Source organism: Scylla paramamosain, chromosome 13 (assembly GCF_035594125.1).
Source record: "Scylla paramamosain isolate STU-SP2022 chromosome 13, ASM3559412v1, whole genome shotgun sequence".
Lineage (NCBI taxonomy): Eukaryota > Metazoa > Arthropoda > Malacostraca > Decapoda > Portunidae > Scylla > Scylla paramamosain.
The window spans coordinates 9,400,001-9,415,669 of record NC_087163.1 but is presented as its reverse complement, the minus strand read 5'-3'; the positions used below and the strand labels follow the sequence as shown (position 1 = coordinate 9,415,669).

The window sequence follows — 15,669 nt, the reverse complement described above, 5'->3', positions numbered from 1 at the left end:
AGCATGAGCAGATTCTATCCCCTATTTTTCTGAGGAAGAAAAAGAATGGTGAATATAGATTGGTCCTTAATTTAGAGAAGCTAAACAAGCATATTCCATATAAGCATTTTAAGATGGAAAACTCTGAGCAGGCAATTAGGCTCATCAATCATAATGACTACATGGCCTCAGTTGATTTATGGCATGCTTACTACTCCGTAAAGATAGCAGATGAGCAACAAAAACATCTTTGTTTTAAATGGCAGGGGAAAATTTAGCAGTTCACATGCCTTCCCAATGGTATTTCTGAGGGCCCACGGCTCTTTACTAAACTAATAAAACCCATCTTTGCTATGTTGAGAGAGAAGGGATACACTATCACCAGCTTTATTGATGACACTCTCATATGCAACCGTTCATGGTTAGGTTGCGAGGAATGCACTCAAAGCACAATGCAGGTCTTAAGCAGAATGGGTTTCTGCATCAATGTAGAAAAGTCTGTGTTACAACCCACCAAAAGAATTGAATATTTGGGTAATATCATCAACTCAGAGACCATGACAGTTACGCTACCAGAGCGCAGAATCCTTAGCCTTGTGGATAGTTGTCGACAATTACTGAACAAAAAGAAAGACAAAATCAGGGAAGTTGCTAGAGTAATTGGCATTTTGATCGCTGCCATCCCAGCGGTTGAAATGGGTAAGTTACATTACAGAAAGTTGGAAAGGGCAAAAATTGCTGCTTTAGCTAAAGAAAGAGGCAACTTTAAGAAGCGGATGGAAATCACAGATGAAATGAAAAAAGATTTGCATTGGTGGGTTAAGCATGTGGCAGGTGAAAACAGGAAAATTTTCAGGACAGGTACTGACATTGAGCTGTACACCGATGCTTCAAGCTTAGGTTGGGGCTGCTTCCTTAACCACCAAATGCCAAATGCCAGGTGGTTGCCAGCAGAAAAAGAGTTACATATTAATGCACTGGAACTCAAAGCCATCCTTCTTTCCTTGAAATCATTTGAACAGCAAATTCAGGGGAACGTTAAAATATTTTGTGACAATACCACAGCAGTGAGCTATGTTAATGAAATGGGTGGCATAAAATCGGATATCTGTAATGATATCTGCATTGACATATGGGAATGGTGTGTAGAGCACAAAGCATGGATTATATGTTCTCATATACCAGGTAAAGCAAACGTCTTGGCCAACATGGCATCTTGCAAATTTGATGACAAACATGCGTGGAAACTGGATGAAAACATTTTTGGGGATATTTGCAAAATTTTCGGACTCCCAAGCATTGACTTATTCGTATCCAGGCTAAACAAACAGGTGAAACGGTTTTGTTCATGGAAACCAGACCCTGAAGCTGAACACTTTGATACATTTTCCATACACTGGGCACAGTTTGAGTTGATTTACATGTTTCCACCATTTTCCTTGATTGCCAGGTGTCTGAAGAAGGTTCCGGCAGAAAAGGCACAAGGATGGATGGTCGTGCCACTATGGACAACCCAGCCTTGGATGGGAATGTTAGTCAGCATGCTCATCAGGGAATCTCGCCTCATAACGAGGAAGAAGAACGCGTTATGGCTGCCGCTGTCCTCAGAGGAACACCCCATCATGAAACACACAAGACTGATGGCTTGTTTGCTGTCAGGAAAAGAATGCGAAAGCAAGGAATTTCTGAAGCAGGTATAGCCCTTATCATGGCATCCTGGAAACCAGGAACAGAAAAGCAATACAGACCACATATTAAAAAAAAAATTGATCTCTTTAATCCCAATGTAGAACGAATCATCAATTTCTTATCTGAAACTTTTCACAGAGGTGTCGAATACAAGTGCATCAACACTGCAAGGGCAGCTCTCTCCTCACTAGGGATAGTGGTGGATGGCCACAGGGCAGGTGACCATCCACTGGTCATCAGGTTGTTAAAGGGAGTATTCAATTTATGCCCAACTAAACCCAGGTATATTGAAACTTGGGATGTCAAGCCAGTTTTAGAAAAATTAAGGAGCATGAGCCCTTTACACTCTCTTTCCCTGAAAGATTTAACTTTGAAATTAGTAATGTTGCTGGCACTTACACAAGCAGCCAGAGTGCAAACTCTACATTTGTTACTTTTGAAGGATATCATCATAGGCAAGGATTTTATATGTATGTGGTTAGCAGGCAATATTAAACAGTGCAGACCAAACTTCAATATTCAGTTTATCAAGGTGAAAGCTTATGAAGAGGATAAAAATTTGTCTGTAATGGGAACTTTAAAAATGTATATCAGTAGGACTGAGCATATAAGAGGTAATGCTGGAGATGAAAGCAAATTGCTCATCAGTTTCATTAAACCACATAAAAATGCCTCTAAAGATACAATTTCTCGGTGAATCAAGTCTATCCTTCACATGTCTGGTGTGGACACCACAAAATTTACTGCAGGAAGTGTCCGCCCAGCTGCGGCATCAAAGGCCAAGGCAATGGCTGTTCCAGTGACCCACATCATGGCTAAGGCTGGCTGGGCTAGGGCGACAACATTTGCCAAATATTATGATAAAACCATAAACCAAGATACAGATCAATTCCAAGAAGCAGTATTAGCTTAGTTAGTGTTCAAGGCTCCATTAAGTAGTATTGGTGTCCTCAGTTAACAATTTTTCAATAAACATTAGATGTTATTCAAAACTAATTAACCAAATATTTTTAAAATAAATATGGAAGAAATATGAATTATGATGATATTAATGTACAACATCCACATGGCTTTAAAACCTCATGGGAAAGTGTACTTCAGCAGAAAAGTGATTTGCCGAAGTAAAATTGATGAAGTACACAAGACTTACCGTAGGTCAGTTTTAAATGTGCTTCTAATTTTACGAAGCAAATCACATCTGCTGAAGGGAGCTTTCACATGCCCTCCACTCCCACCCATAATGGTATGGAATGACGTGCAATGAATAACATTTACCACGGTATTGATAGAGCAAATTTTTATCATGTGGATTGTCGTACCCTTTAAAGTCTGCTGGTACGGGGTGATGTAGCGTATCTCATGTGAAAGCTCCCTTGAGCAGATGTGACTTGCTGAAGTAAAATTAGAAGCACATTTCAACTGACCTACGGTAAGTCTTGTGTACTTCATCAATTTTCTTGCACTACTTTACCTTCAAATAGCTCTTTCCGGTTAATTTTTCCATAAAATTTATTAACCTCTCCAAAGTTCACCTTACCATTGTTCTGTCTCCCATTTCTATGCTGTTCATTCCTGTGCAACACTGTTTCCTCATGTAGCACTATTTCTATTGTCACATGATCACTTCTTCCCAGTGGACTCAGACAATGTATACTTGGTCTACTTTCTGAATTTCTGTAAACACTAAGTCCAACTGTGATGGTTCTTCTCTGCATCTTGTAGGCTCGTTCACCCATTGTCTCATTGTACTCACCATCATGGTTTGCATAAGTTCTTTGCTCCATGATCAGACAGTTTCTTTCACTTCCATCTCCTCCCAGTCAATTCCTTTAGTATTGAAGTTGCCTACTTTGTTACTTTTCCTTATCATTTCCTCTATGCTATTTTTGTTTCTAGTTGCATAGTTTTATATCTATTGGTCTCCCATGCATTAGTTTTTGGTGGTATGTATATCACAATAACTTTCCTTTTTTCACTTCCTTTGATCTCAATCACAACACTTAAAGTTTCTGCCATTCTATCACCATATTCTACTTCCTCAACAACAATATCCTCTTTTACTAATATCACCACTCCTCCTCTTTCCTTTCCTTTTCTGTCTCTCCTCCATGTGCTATAAAGTTCCTTTGCAAATCTCATCTTTGTTTCCTCTTTTAGTTTGGTTTCCATTAAACACACCACATTGGGTTTATTATTCTTTAGGTAGTCTTTAAATTCCAATGCACTGAACACCAAACCATCTATATTTGTATACATAATTTTTAAGCTTCTGCTTGATCTTCCTTGGCATCTTTGTGCCACCATTTTCTCACTTTCATGTCAACAACTTTTCAAATTAATCTCCTTGCCTGTTCCTGTGTTCTCATCTCATTTTTTTGGACTGGAACTCTACTTTCAACTCTTTCAGTTTACTTTTCTTTTCTTCATTCATGTCTCTTTTTATCCATATTCCCCTCATTCCTTCTATTTTTGCCATTTTCCTGTTCTTTGTAACACATGTTCCACTGCTGATTCTGATATGAATCTTATTTTCATTGGTCTTGTTCCATTTTCATTGTACTTTCCAATCCTGTAAACCTCTTCAATTTGTTCAATTATCTCCTACAACTATCATGTGTATGTGTGTATATGTGTGTATATTTACCTAGTTGTATTTACCTAGTTGTGGTTTAAGGGATGAGGAGTCTAAGGTCATGCTGTCCTGTCTTGATATCTACTCCTATTCAGTTTTTCCTTAGAATCATGTATAGTTATTGCATTTACTACTTCTTTTTGTAGCTCATTCCAGATTCTTGCAATCCTTTGCAGGAGACTGTTCTTAATATCCCTTCTACACACACCTTTCTTCACCTTCTTTGTATGCCCTCTTGTGCTTCTAAAGTCACCACCAAATCACTCCAGTCCAATTTTTCATATCCCGACAAAATCCAATATAAGGCAATCAGGTCACCTCTCTCTCTTTTCTCTTCCAAGGTGGGAAGGTTTATTTTCAACTTCACAGATCAATTTTGCTCACTGGCAACTCATGATTCAAGAATTCAATCCTACATTTTCATACATTTCCTGTAGCCGCACCGGCTGGGCATCAGTTGGCTCTCAGGTGATCTGTTTTACTGATCACACCCATCATCGTAGGGTTGAGGAAAGGCAGTTCTCTCTCTCTCTGACATTTACTGATGAGGTAGGCATGACTGTAAGAACTGCGATTAAGTTCTCGGTCTCAATTTTTTACAAAATAACATTCTACACTGATATTAAACACTTTCAACATATTACAATATTCATTAACAATACATGCAATCAACTTGGCACTATGACAATCAGTTTTTACTACAAAATTAAAGTACTTATTTACCTCGGTCACCATCCTGCCCATCTTTGAGCGTGACTTGGCCATGAGTGACGCCTGCAGGCGACCAGTGGGTTAACCACACTCTACTAACAAGTGAGCATCAGCTTCGGTGCTTAATATAGCATTGAATACTGATACTTACACATATTACACGTTTTCATGCAAATAGAAAACTATTGAACATTTCACTTATGAATGCCGAGGAATAATGACGTAAAGTACATACGCTTCACATACAGTAACATTCCCAGTAAGGCAAACTCAGTGGCTGATGCACTCTCATGCAATGTTGCTGCTGTTACACCAGGGGTATGGGTGCAGGTGGCAGCACAGTTGGAGGGGGCAGCAGTGGGAGAGACGGGAAGGCAGAGAGAGCAGAGACGAGTGGTCTGAGAGGAAGCAAGCATGTGCCTGCCTGCTTTGGAAGCGTTTCCCTACCTGTTGAGTACCCTGTTGAGTGTCTGTCGTGCCCCTGTGAACTTGTAAAGCAGTGTACTATTTTTTTCTCATCCCCCCAGCTGCTAACTCTGTACAAGGGCCTTATCCGTCCATGTATGGAGTATGCTTCACATGTCTGGGGGGGGGTTCCACTCATACTGCTCTTCTAGACAGGGTGGAATCAAAAGCTTTTCATCTCATCAACTTCTCTCCTCTGACTGTCTTCAGCCTCTCTTTCACCGCCGCAATGTTGCATCTCTAGCTGTCTTCTACCGCTATTTTCATGCTAACTGCTCTTCTGATCTTGCTAACTGCATGCCTCCCCTCCTCCCGCGGCCTCGCTGCACAAAACTTTCTTCTTTCTCTCACCCCTATTCTGTCCACCTCTCTAACGCAAGAGTTAACCAGTATTCTCAATCATTCATCCCTTTCTCTGGTAAACAATGGAACTCCCTGCCTGCTTCTGTATTTCCACCTTCCTATAACTGGAATTCCTTTAAGAGGTAGGTTTCAAGACACTTATTCATCAATTTTTGACTACTGCTTTGAACCTTTTATGGGACTGGCATTTCAGTGGGCATTTTTTTTATTGGATTTTTGTTGCCCTTGGCCATTGTCCTTCCTACATAAAAAAAAAAAAAAAAACTTGCGGAGGATTTGTCAATAAACCTAGGAAATAGTGCCCATGTTTTCCCTTGTGCCCCGACTCGTTTGTGTGTGCCTTGTCCCGGCGTTCAGAGTGTGACTTATTTGAGGCCCCGCTGCTCTAGTTTTTCAACCCATGCCCGTGTGGATAACACGCCAGCCCGGAGTGAGGGGTGGGCACAACGCTGCTATCTCAACCATCACAGAGAATCCTGCCATGCCAACTATGGATGAGATAAAAAAAAAAAAAAAAAAAAAAAAAAAACATTCAGATGCATTCTGTTCTGTGACTTTGAATCTGGTGATAAGACAAATCTTCCTATGTTACAAGTGAGTGCTGCTATGTCTTTCATACGAGACAGTCTCTTGTATAATTTGAGTGATGTCTCTACTGACATTTCTAGTGAGCGTTTATCTCAGCTCATAATACCTCAGTGAACAGTGAGTATCATTCTTCACCATGTTCATGACTCACCCCACACAAGACACTCAGGGTGAGACAAATGTCTTGCACAAGCAAAATGATCGTATTTCTGACCGATTATTAGGAAAGGTATCTTTCAGCATTGTGTGATCTGCTCTCAGTAAGCTTCGCACTGTCCATCACTCACGACAGTCCCTCACTTCCTTACCCCATTGCCTTCAGCTCCTTGAAATTTGGTCTCTGTTGATTTGCTCAAACTTCCACTTACAGAGAACGGTTATCAATATCTTTTAGTTTGCGTGGACAATTTCACTCGTTTCACCTTTCTCATTGCTCTCAAGGACAAAACTTCAAATTCTTTTGGTTGCATGATCATCGACAACATAATTTGTCCTTATGACTACTTGTATCATCTTATCTGACAATGGCACTGAATTCAATAACACTGTCTTACAGGAGATTTGTAAAGAATTTCACATCAAGAAATGTAACACTGTTCCTCATTCGCCCAATTCAAATGGCAAAGTAGAGCATTGTAATAAAAGTATCCTTGACATTCTGTGTTACATTACAGAAGCAAAGCACTCATAAAATGAATGGCTTCCTCAGCTAGTCTGCTCTCTAAACTCAGTGATTCACTCCACTATCAACGAGTCTCCCCAATTTGTGCTGTTTGATACTGACAAGCATCTCCCATATGAATTACTTCACAGCATGCCGCATCCTGTCTACAACATGGATGATTCCGTCAAATGTTGTCTCTGCAATTTTCAGTACACTCATAAGCTCATTCATGATCGCCTCACTGCATCACAAACTGAGATGTTGTGAAAACGACATCATAGAGCAACAGATTCTTCCATCGAAGTCAGTGATATCGTTTTCACCAGACTTCATGATTGCAACTCTAAATTAGATCCATTGTTCTCTGGACCACATCGTGTAATCAAATTTCTCCATGGCCACAAAGTAAAAATTCTAGATCTCAAAACCTTAATTGAACAAATCATCCGTGTTGATCATTTCACTGAGAGTAATTATCGTTTAGACACCTGCCGAAACGATAATTACTCCCAGTGAGGTCTAAAGCACTGTTCAGGGGGTGCTGTGAACTTATCATTAAACCCAGCTGTGACCTCACTGAACGTTTCCCTTTGTGTCTCACAACACAAGGGGGCAGTCACTGCCTGCCCTCTAAAGACAACTCTCTTCCTCCACACAAAACTACAAGCACCTAATAACACACACACCCTTCACTCAAAAATTTTAAAATCATCATGGCGACTCCTACACCAGCCTCGGAGTCCCCATTTGGGGAGGGGACCATAAATGTCCCCAGGTAGGACTGCCTTTCTGTTGATGACCCTAAGTGTCTTGACACCCCCCTCAACTTTTTCTTCATTAACTTCTGCAACATTTGCAGTCTAAGATCTAATTTTCAATCTGTAGAACACCACCTCTCCTCTTCTAAACCTCATCTTCTTTTCCTCACTGAAACTCAGGTGTCTGAGGCAACTGACAGTAGCCCCTTTTCTGTTCCCTCCTACTTTATCCTCATTTTCGATCCAAAGCTGGATGCTGCATTTATATGTGCAATGACTTAACCTGCTCTCGTGCCCACGCTCTTGAATCTTCCGAGTTTTCCACCATCTAACTATGACTACAGAGTCACTCTCATACTAAATGTATATGTGCTGGATACTTCTCACCTAACTCCTCTGACTATAAGAAATTCTTTGACTACTTAACTTCCAAAGTGGAGCACATTCTGACCCTCTTCCCTTTTGCAGAGATCTCCATTCTTGGAGACTTCAATGTTCACCACCAGCTTTGGCTTTCCTCTCCCTTCACCGACCATCCTGGTGAACTAGCCAACAACTTTGCTATCTTCCATGAACTAGAGCAATTGGTGCAACACCCTACTCGTATTCCTGACCGTCTTGGAGATACGCCCAACATTCTTGACCTTTTCCTGACCTCTAATCCTTCTGCTTATGCTGTCACCCTTTCTTCTCCGTTGGGCTCCTCCGATCACAATCTCATATCTTTATCTTGTCCTATCACTCCAGTCCCTCCTCAGGATCCCCCTAAGCGAAGGTGCCTCTGGTGTTTTGCCTCTGCTAGTTGGGGGGACCTGAGGAGGTATTTTGCTGATTTTCCTTGGAATGACTACTGCATCCGTGTCAGAAACCCGTCTTTGTGTGCTGAGCGCATAACAGAGGTGATAGTGTCTGGCATGGAGGCATACATTCCTCACTCTTTTTCTCGTCCTAAACCTTCTAAACCTTGGTTTAACACAGCTTGTTCTCATGCTATACATGATAGAGAGGTGGCCCACAAAAGGTACTTAAGCCTTCCATCACCAGAATCTCATGCACTTTATATTTCTGCCCGGAACCATGCCAAGTCTGTTCTCCAACTAGCCAAAAACTCCTTCATTAACAGAAAATGTCAAAACCTTTCAAGATCTAACTCCCATCGTGATTTCTGGCATCTAGCCAAAAAATATCTCCAATAACTTTGCTTCTTCTTTCCCTCCTTTATTTCAACCAGATGGTACCATTGCTATCACATCTATTTCTAAAGCTGAACCTTTACTAAAAACTTTACTTTGAATGATTTTGGGCTTGTTCCTCCCTCTCCTCCACCCTCTGACTACTTCATGCTACATATTAAAATTCTTCGCAATGATGTTTTCCATGCCCTCGCTGGCCTAAACCCTCGGAAGGCTTATGGACCTGATGGGGTCCCTCCTATTGTTCTCCGAAACTGTGCCTCCATGCTTGCACCTTGCCTAGTCAAACTCTTTCAGCTGTCTGTCAACATCTACCTTTCCTTCTTGCTGGAAGTTTGCCTACATTCAACCTGTTCCTAAAAAGGGTGACCGTTCTAATCCCTCAAACTACCGTCCTATTGCTTTAATTTCCTGCCTATCTAAAGTTTTTGAATCTATCCTCAACAGGAAGATTCTTAAACATCTATCACTTCACAACCTTCTATCTGATCGCCAGTATGGTTTCTGTCAAGGCCGCTCTACTGGTGATCTTCTGGCTTTCCTTACTGAGTCTTGGTCATCCTCTTTTAGAGATTTTGGTGAAACTTTTGCTGTTGCCTTGGACATATCAAAAGCTTTTGATAGTCTGGCACAAAGCTTTGATTTCCAAACTACCCTCCTACGGTTTCTATCCTTCTCACTGTAACTTCATCTCAAGTTTCCTTTCTGACCGTTCTATTGCTGCTGTGGTAGACGGTCACTGTTCTTCTCCTAAATCTATTAACAGTGGTGTTCCTCAGGGTTCTGTCCTGTCACCCACTCTCTTCTTATTATTCATTAATGATCTTCTAAACCAAACTTCTTGTCCTATCCACTCCTACGCTGATGATACCACCCTGCACTTTTCCACGTCTTTTCATAGACGTCCAACCCTTCAGGAGGTAAACATATCACGCAGGGAAGCCACAGAACATCTGACTTCTGACCTTTCTAAAATTTCTGATTGGAGCAGAGCAAACTTGGTATTGTTCAATGCCTCAAAAACTCAATTCCTCCATCTATCAACTCGACACAACCTTCCAGACAACTATCTCCTCTTCTTCAATGACACTCAACTGTCCCCCTCTTCTATACTGCACATCCTCGGTCTGTCCTTTACTTATAATCTGAACTGGAAACTTCACATCTCATGTCTAGCTAAAACAACTTCTATGAAGTTAGGTGTTCTGAGACGTCTCCGCCAGTTTTCTCACCCCCCCAGCTGCTAACTCTGTACAAGGGCCTTATTCATCCATGTATGGAGTATGCTTCACATGTCTGGGGGGTTCCACTCATACTGCTCTTCTAGACAGGGTGGAATCAAAAGCTTTTCGTCTCATCAACTCCTCTCCTCTAACTGACTGTCTTCAGCCTCTCTCTCACCGCCGCAATGTTGCATATCTAGCTGTCTTCTACTGCTATTTTCATGCTAACTGCTCTTCTGATCTTGCTAACTGCATGCCTCCCCTCCTTCCGCGGCCTCGTTGCACAAGACTTTCTTCTTTCTCTCACCCCTATTCTGTCCACCCCTCTAGCGCAAGAGTTAACCAGTATTCTCAATCATTCATCCCTTTCTCTGGTAAACTCTGGAACTCCCTGCCTGCTTCTGTATTTCCACCTTCCTATGACTTGAATTCCTTCAAGAGGGAGGTTTCAAGACACTTATTCATCAATTTTTGACCACTGCTTTGACCCTTTTATGGGACTGGCATTTCGGTGGGCATTTTTTTTATTAGATTTTTGTTGCCCTTGGCCAGTGTCCTTCCTACATAAAAAAAAAAAAAATTGAAGCATGTGAGCAAAGGGTTCAATGGTGAATGTGCACATCAGGTAACACTTCATTCTGATTCAACTGACCCTCAAAGTTCCTCAAGCTTAATCACACACACACACCTTCTTACAGAATGAAACATAGTTCCCACTATAAGGTTTAATCATCCAGTTTCAATATCCTGTATATATGTGTGCATTTCTCTTACTTATATGTGTTGTATATGTATTATATTATGTTATCATGTCTGTATATTATTATTAAGGTTATCGTTTCCTTTCTCTCTCTCTGATGTCATGTTGCTTATATCTTATTGCTCTCATTATGTTCAAATATGGGGATGCATTTTTCGTGGGGAAGACAACTGTATCAGTCGCATTAGTCAAAACAATTATTATTATATATATTCATCATTCATATAATTCATTCCACGTGCAGTGTGTTTCATTCATATATTTCATACATGTGCCCACATGGCCAGCCTCAGTCTATTTTAAACCTTTCTCCTCCCTATCACACTCTCAAGGGAATAACACACCTTCCTTTCCCTACATCCCTGTAAATCCTTAGAGAAAACACCTGCATCAACGTCCTGTCATCATCCCTGGTCATTGGCCAAAATAACAACCCCTACCACCGGCTCCTTCACCCCATTTCCAAGTACTTCATTGGTCATTTCTTCATCTCAAAGATTGTATCCTGATCCTTTTCTCCTGAACTGTATGCGTAGGTAGAGAGTCAGTCTGTTGAGAAAGTCAGTTCATATCAGTCATCAGTTCACGATCGGTTCACAATCAGTACATTGAGTCAGTTCAAAGAAAGAGCACATCAGTATCGTTACGTCTGTAATCAATTGTGTCTCGGTATCATGCGTGTACATCCTGTCCATCATTAAACCAAGAACTCTTATAACTTGTGACTTTTACTTGTACAAATCAATAATATCAAACTACTACCCACGACCTCCACGCTACTAACAATATCCAGCTACTACCAGGTCCTCCAGATCAGCCACCACTCTACCAAATATCCTCCTCATCAAAACAGGAGTGGCAAGTAAACATTGGAAACAGTGGTGGACAAAATATATATGATACAGTGAGGTGGGAATCAAATCTATTTAAAGAGGTAGTAGCAATGGGGTGGAGGTGGCGAAAACAATCAAAACAGAGAGAGAGAGAGAGAGAGAGAGAGAGAGAGAATTTTATTATTAGTAGCACTATTTGTGCTTGGTGTACATTTACTACTGGTTTAACTCCACACCTATAGTCCTAGGCTTATAGGCCTAAGTGTCTGTACTAAAGCCACATTAGATGCACGGTAATTATCAGATTTTTTTTTTTTCTAGAAAAAAGTGTTTGTACTTTTTTCTAGACGAACGAAGAGAAGACTGAAGATCCACAGCTGCAACATAAGCAGCCGCAGTATGTAACCTAACCAAACAAACCTAACTAAAGTAATCTAAACTAACCATACTAACTTTAACCAAACTAACCTAAATTAATATAACCTAACCAAACTTACCTAACAACCTAAGCTAACTAGCAAGGCTAAAATAATAATAATAATAATAATAATAATAATAATAATAATAATAATAATAATAATAATAATAATAATAATATGAAGTTGTTACCTTATTTATCTTCGTAAAATCTGACGATCCGCTGGAAACAATCGAGGTAACACCCATCACCGACCGACATCTACCTCAGACTAATTCAAATATTTCAAACTCAGCCACTTCTCCCTCCACAGGATGAAATAAAATGTTATGATTGGTTAAATTAATTATGTACTTTTTAATTAGCCAGCGGCTGCATTCTCAAACAAAAGAACCAATCACCGTGACTAATTTCACGCTTGCGCAACAGATGTGACATGCACATACAGACGAACACACACCTTCATCAGGGTAGATCAGCAGGACCCACCTATCTATCATGTGCGACAGCGTGTCACTTCCCAGCGTTATCATGGCATCCAATTTCATTTTATTTAAGCATCTGTAAGTTTACGGAAGATATTGCGTAATGCATTACATTCAGCAACCACAATACTCCAGATACAGTAAGTATTAACCTCGGAGGACGCTAGCTTTATTTCAATATTATCCGTGTAATTATTTATCACCACAAATTGTTCATTCCTGAGATATTAATTTTAATCAAATTTGTTGTTTCCCCCGCGTAACCAGGTTACCTTGCGCCATGATGGTCTTCAGGCAGTCGGGAGGGAGGGGAGTGAAGGACGGGAGCAAGTGGAGGTAGAGGAGATTTCATTGGTACATGCATGAGGCAATGCCTCGACCAAAAAAAAAATAAATAAATAAATAAATAAATAAATAAATAAATAATAATAATAATAATAATAATAATAATAATAATAATAATAATAAATAAAAAAAATAAAATCGGACAATAGACCGGCTGTACTCTGCAAGGCAGGAGGGGGAAGCTTGATTTTGAATCAATCTTGGAAGATTGTTCAGTGCGGTGACTGCAAGTGCGATTACTTCAAGGCGATAAGAAAATTTAACAGCAATAACGAAGCTTAGCCACCTCCAGTTTTTCCCACTGAGAACTCCACTGATGAGAAATTACCAGGTAGGGTAGGTTTTGTTAGATTAGGTTGTGAGGATTTTTTTTTTTTTTTTTAGAGGTTAAGTTCAGTTAGGTTTACTTAAACTTCCCTTTTTTCTAGTATCATGCATGAAGACAAAACTACATTTTTCTGTAATATTATTTATTTATTTATTTTTTTTTGGGGGGGGATCAATCTTCTTGTTTTCATCATAAATCACTGGTTTACGTGTTTGTGGGAGGTACTAAAAAAATAAATAAAATACAGCGGAAACAATTACTAGATTAATTCAAAACACATCATAATCCAGCAGAAAAATTAAGCTTCGTCCGAAAATATTAGACGGGTGAACTTACATAAATTTACCAAAAAGTAAATAAATAAATAAATAAATAAATAAATAATAATAATAATAATAATAATAATAATAATAATAATAATAACAATAACAACAATAATAATAATAATAATAATAATAATAATAAATAGTAGTTCATCTTTTTCTAAGCAATCTCCTCCGCATATTTTTGTTTCTGGGGTTTAATAAAGTAAAATACTAAAGTTTTTGCTGTATGTTTGTAGATTGTAGTAAAGATTAAATCTGAATCATGTTTTATTAAACCCTAAACAATGCATATATTTCGCCCCTGGTTTCTGACAGGATTACTAGGTGAAACGTAGTATTAAGAAGCCTCGGAAAATACGCTCATAAATTTAGTACTATAGAAATTTCTGGAGTGACACGATCGATGAATCGCACCGTATCGTCATTAACTACAGTTTTCACTTCCTGAATCCTCTACATATATGTATCTTCAGCTTGTGTTATCTTTTCCTCTCATCTCGAGATTGTGAGAAATAAAAAGAATAGGCATGTACCAAGGAAGCTAGAGACTGAGCTCCCTTAGAATGCTCTCTCTCTCTCTCTCTCTCTCTCTCTCTCTCTCTCTAGTACATGAGAACTCGTCAACTGAAATGTAGCCTGAGAGACGCGTCCTGGCACTACATAATACTTGCATCAAGTATGTCACTAAGCGGTTTGTAAACCACAACTAATCAAGTCTTTCAGGTTCCACTGCCCACGCTCTTTTTATATAAGTTTAATTGACTCATTATCTTGATCACTGTTGAAGTTAATCTCCACACTATATAGAAACACTGTTAACAGGGATTTATGTAAGAGTATAAATGCTCTGCGAATGTTTGAGGTATTATTATTATTATTATTATTATTATTATTGTTGTTGTTGTTGTTGTTGTTGTTGTTGTTGTTGTTGTTGTTGTTGTTGTTGTTATTATTATTATTATTATTATTATTATTATTATTATTATTATATTTTTATTTATTTATTTTATTTATTTATTTTTTTTTTTATTTTTTTATTTCTAAGCTCAAATACAATACTGATCTCTTATATTGTGTTCGTGAACGTAGTGTCCTTCTATGAATGAGACATTGCATTTGATACTGAATATCATGTTGAAGCAATCTTGGTTATCAGTATTTCATCTTCATAGGGGCTGTTTAACACACACACACACACACACACGGCGACTCATGTGAAAAGCTGAATTAAACTCGTTTGTTCCTGAGCCACCCTAGTAAAGCAAATCGAAGAGGAAGGAGGCAATAGGGCCACGCTTCCTGATCCTGTGGTAAAGGGATATGAGCTAAACACTTTATTCAGGTAAGGTAATCCAAGCTGCTAAGTGAGCCTACACCGACCCCCTCCGGGTGACAGCTGCCTGGCAGCAGCTGATACGTCTCAGGCTTCCTGCTGGCCTGCCTCTCCCTACCAACACCTTCTATCGAATACACATACACAGATAATTTAAACCTAATTAAATTATTAAAAGTAATTTAATTACAATGATTTACTTAATTTTTAAAAATTATTAGGTCCCGACTCATAACAACAACAACAATACTAATACTAATATTAATATTAGTACTAATAATAATAATGATAATAACGATGATGATGATGATGATGATGATGATGATGATGATGATGATGATAATAATAATAATAATAGTAATAATAATAATAATAATAATAATAAGAAGAAGAAGAAGAAGAAGAAGAAGAAGAAGAAGAAAATCAACAACAACAACAACAACAACAATAATAAACACTTTTAACAGTTCCCTAGCCAGTGAACTATAAGGTGACCAAAGTTCACAGGGTAATGTCCAATAGTTGAAATGATTTGTTCCTGCACGCCCCAGCAAATACGACGTACGACATGTAAAG

At 39.2% G+C, this 15,669-nt stretch overlaps 1 protein-coding gene across 7 annotated transcripts in view; it reads right to left on the bottom strand.

Moving 5' to 3' along the window:
• Positions 1-15,669, bottom strand: part of LOC135106420 (uncharacterized) — a 505,119-nt gene that overhangs the window by 485,798 nt on the left and 3,652 nt on the right. Inside the window, exons 1-2 of one of the 7 annotated variants that reach the window (XM_064015427.1) lie at positions 12,468-12,539; positions 11,370-11,574 (exon numbers count right to left, since the gene is read on the bottom strand). The exons of 4 other annotated variants lie outside the window; for them this stretch is intronic. The gene's annotated coding sequence lies outside the window, so the exon portion shown is untranslated. Of the gene's footprint in view, positions 1-11,369; positions 11,575-12,467; positions 12,540-15,669 lie in introns of those variants that run through there. 2 more of the 7 variants (XM_064015426.1, XM_064015425.1) reach the window with 2 other exon arrangements.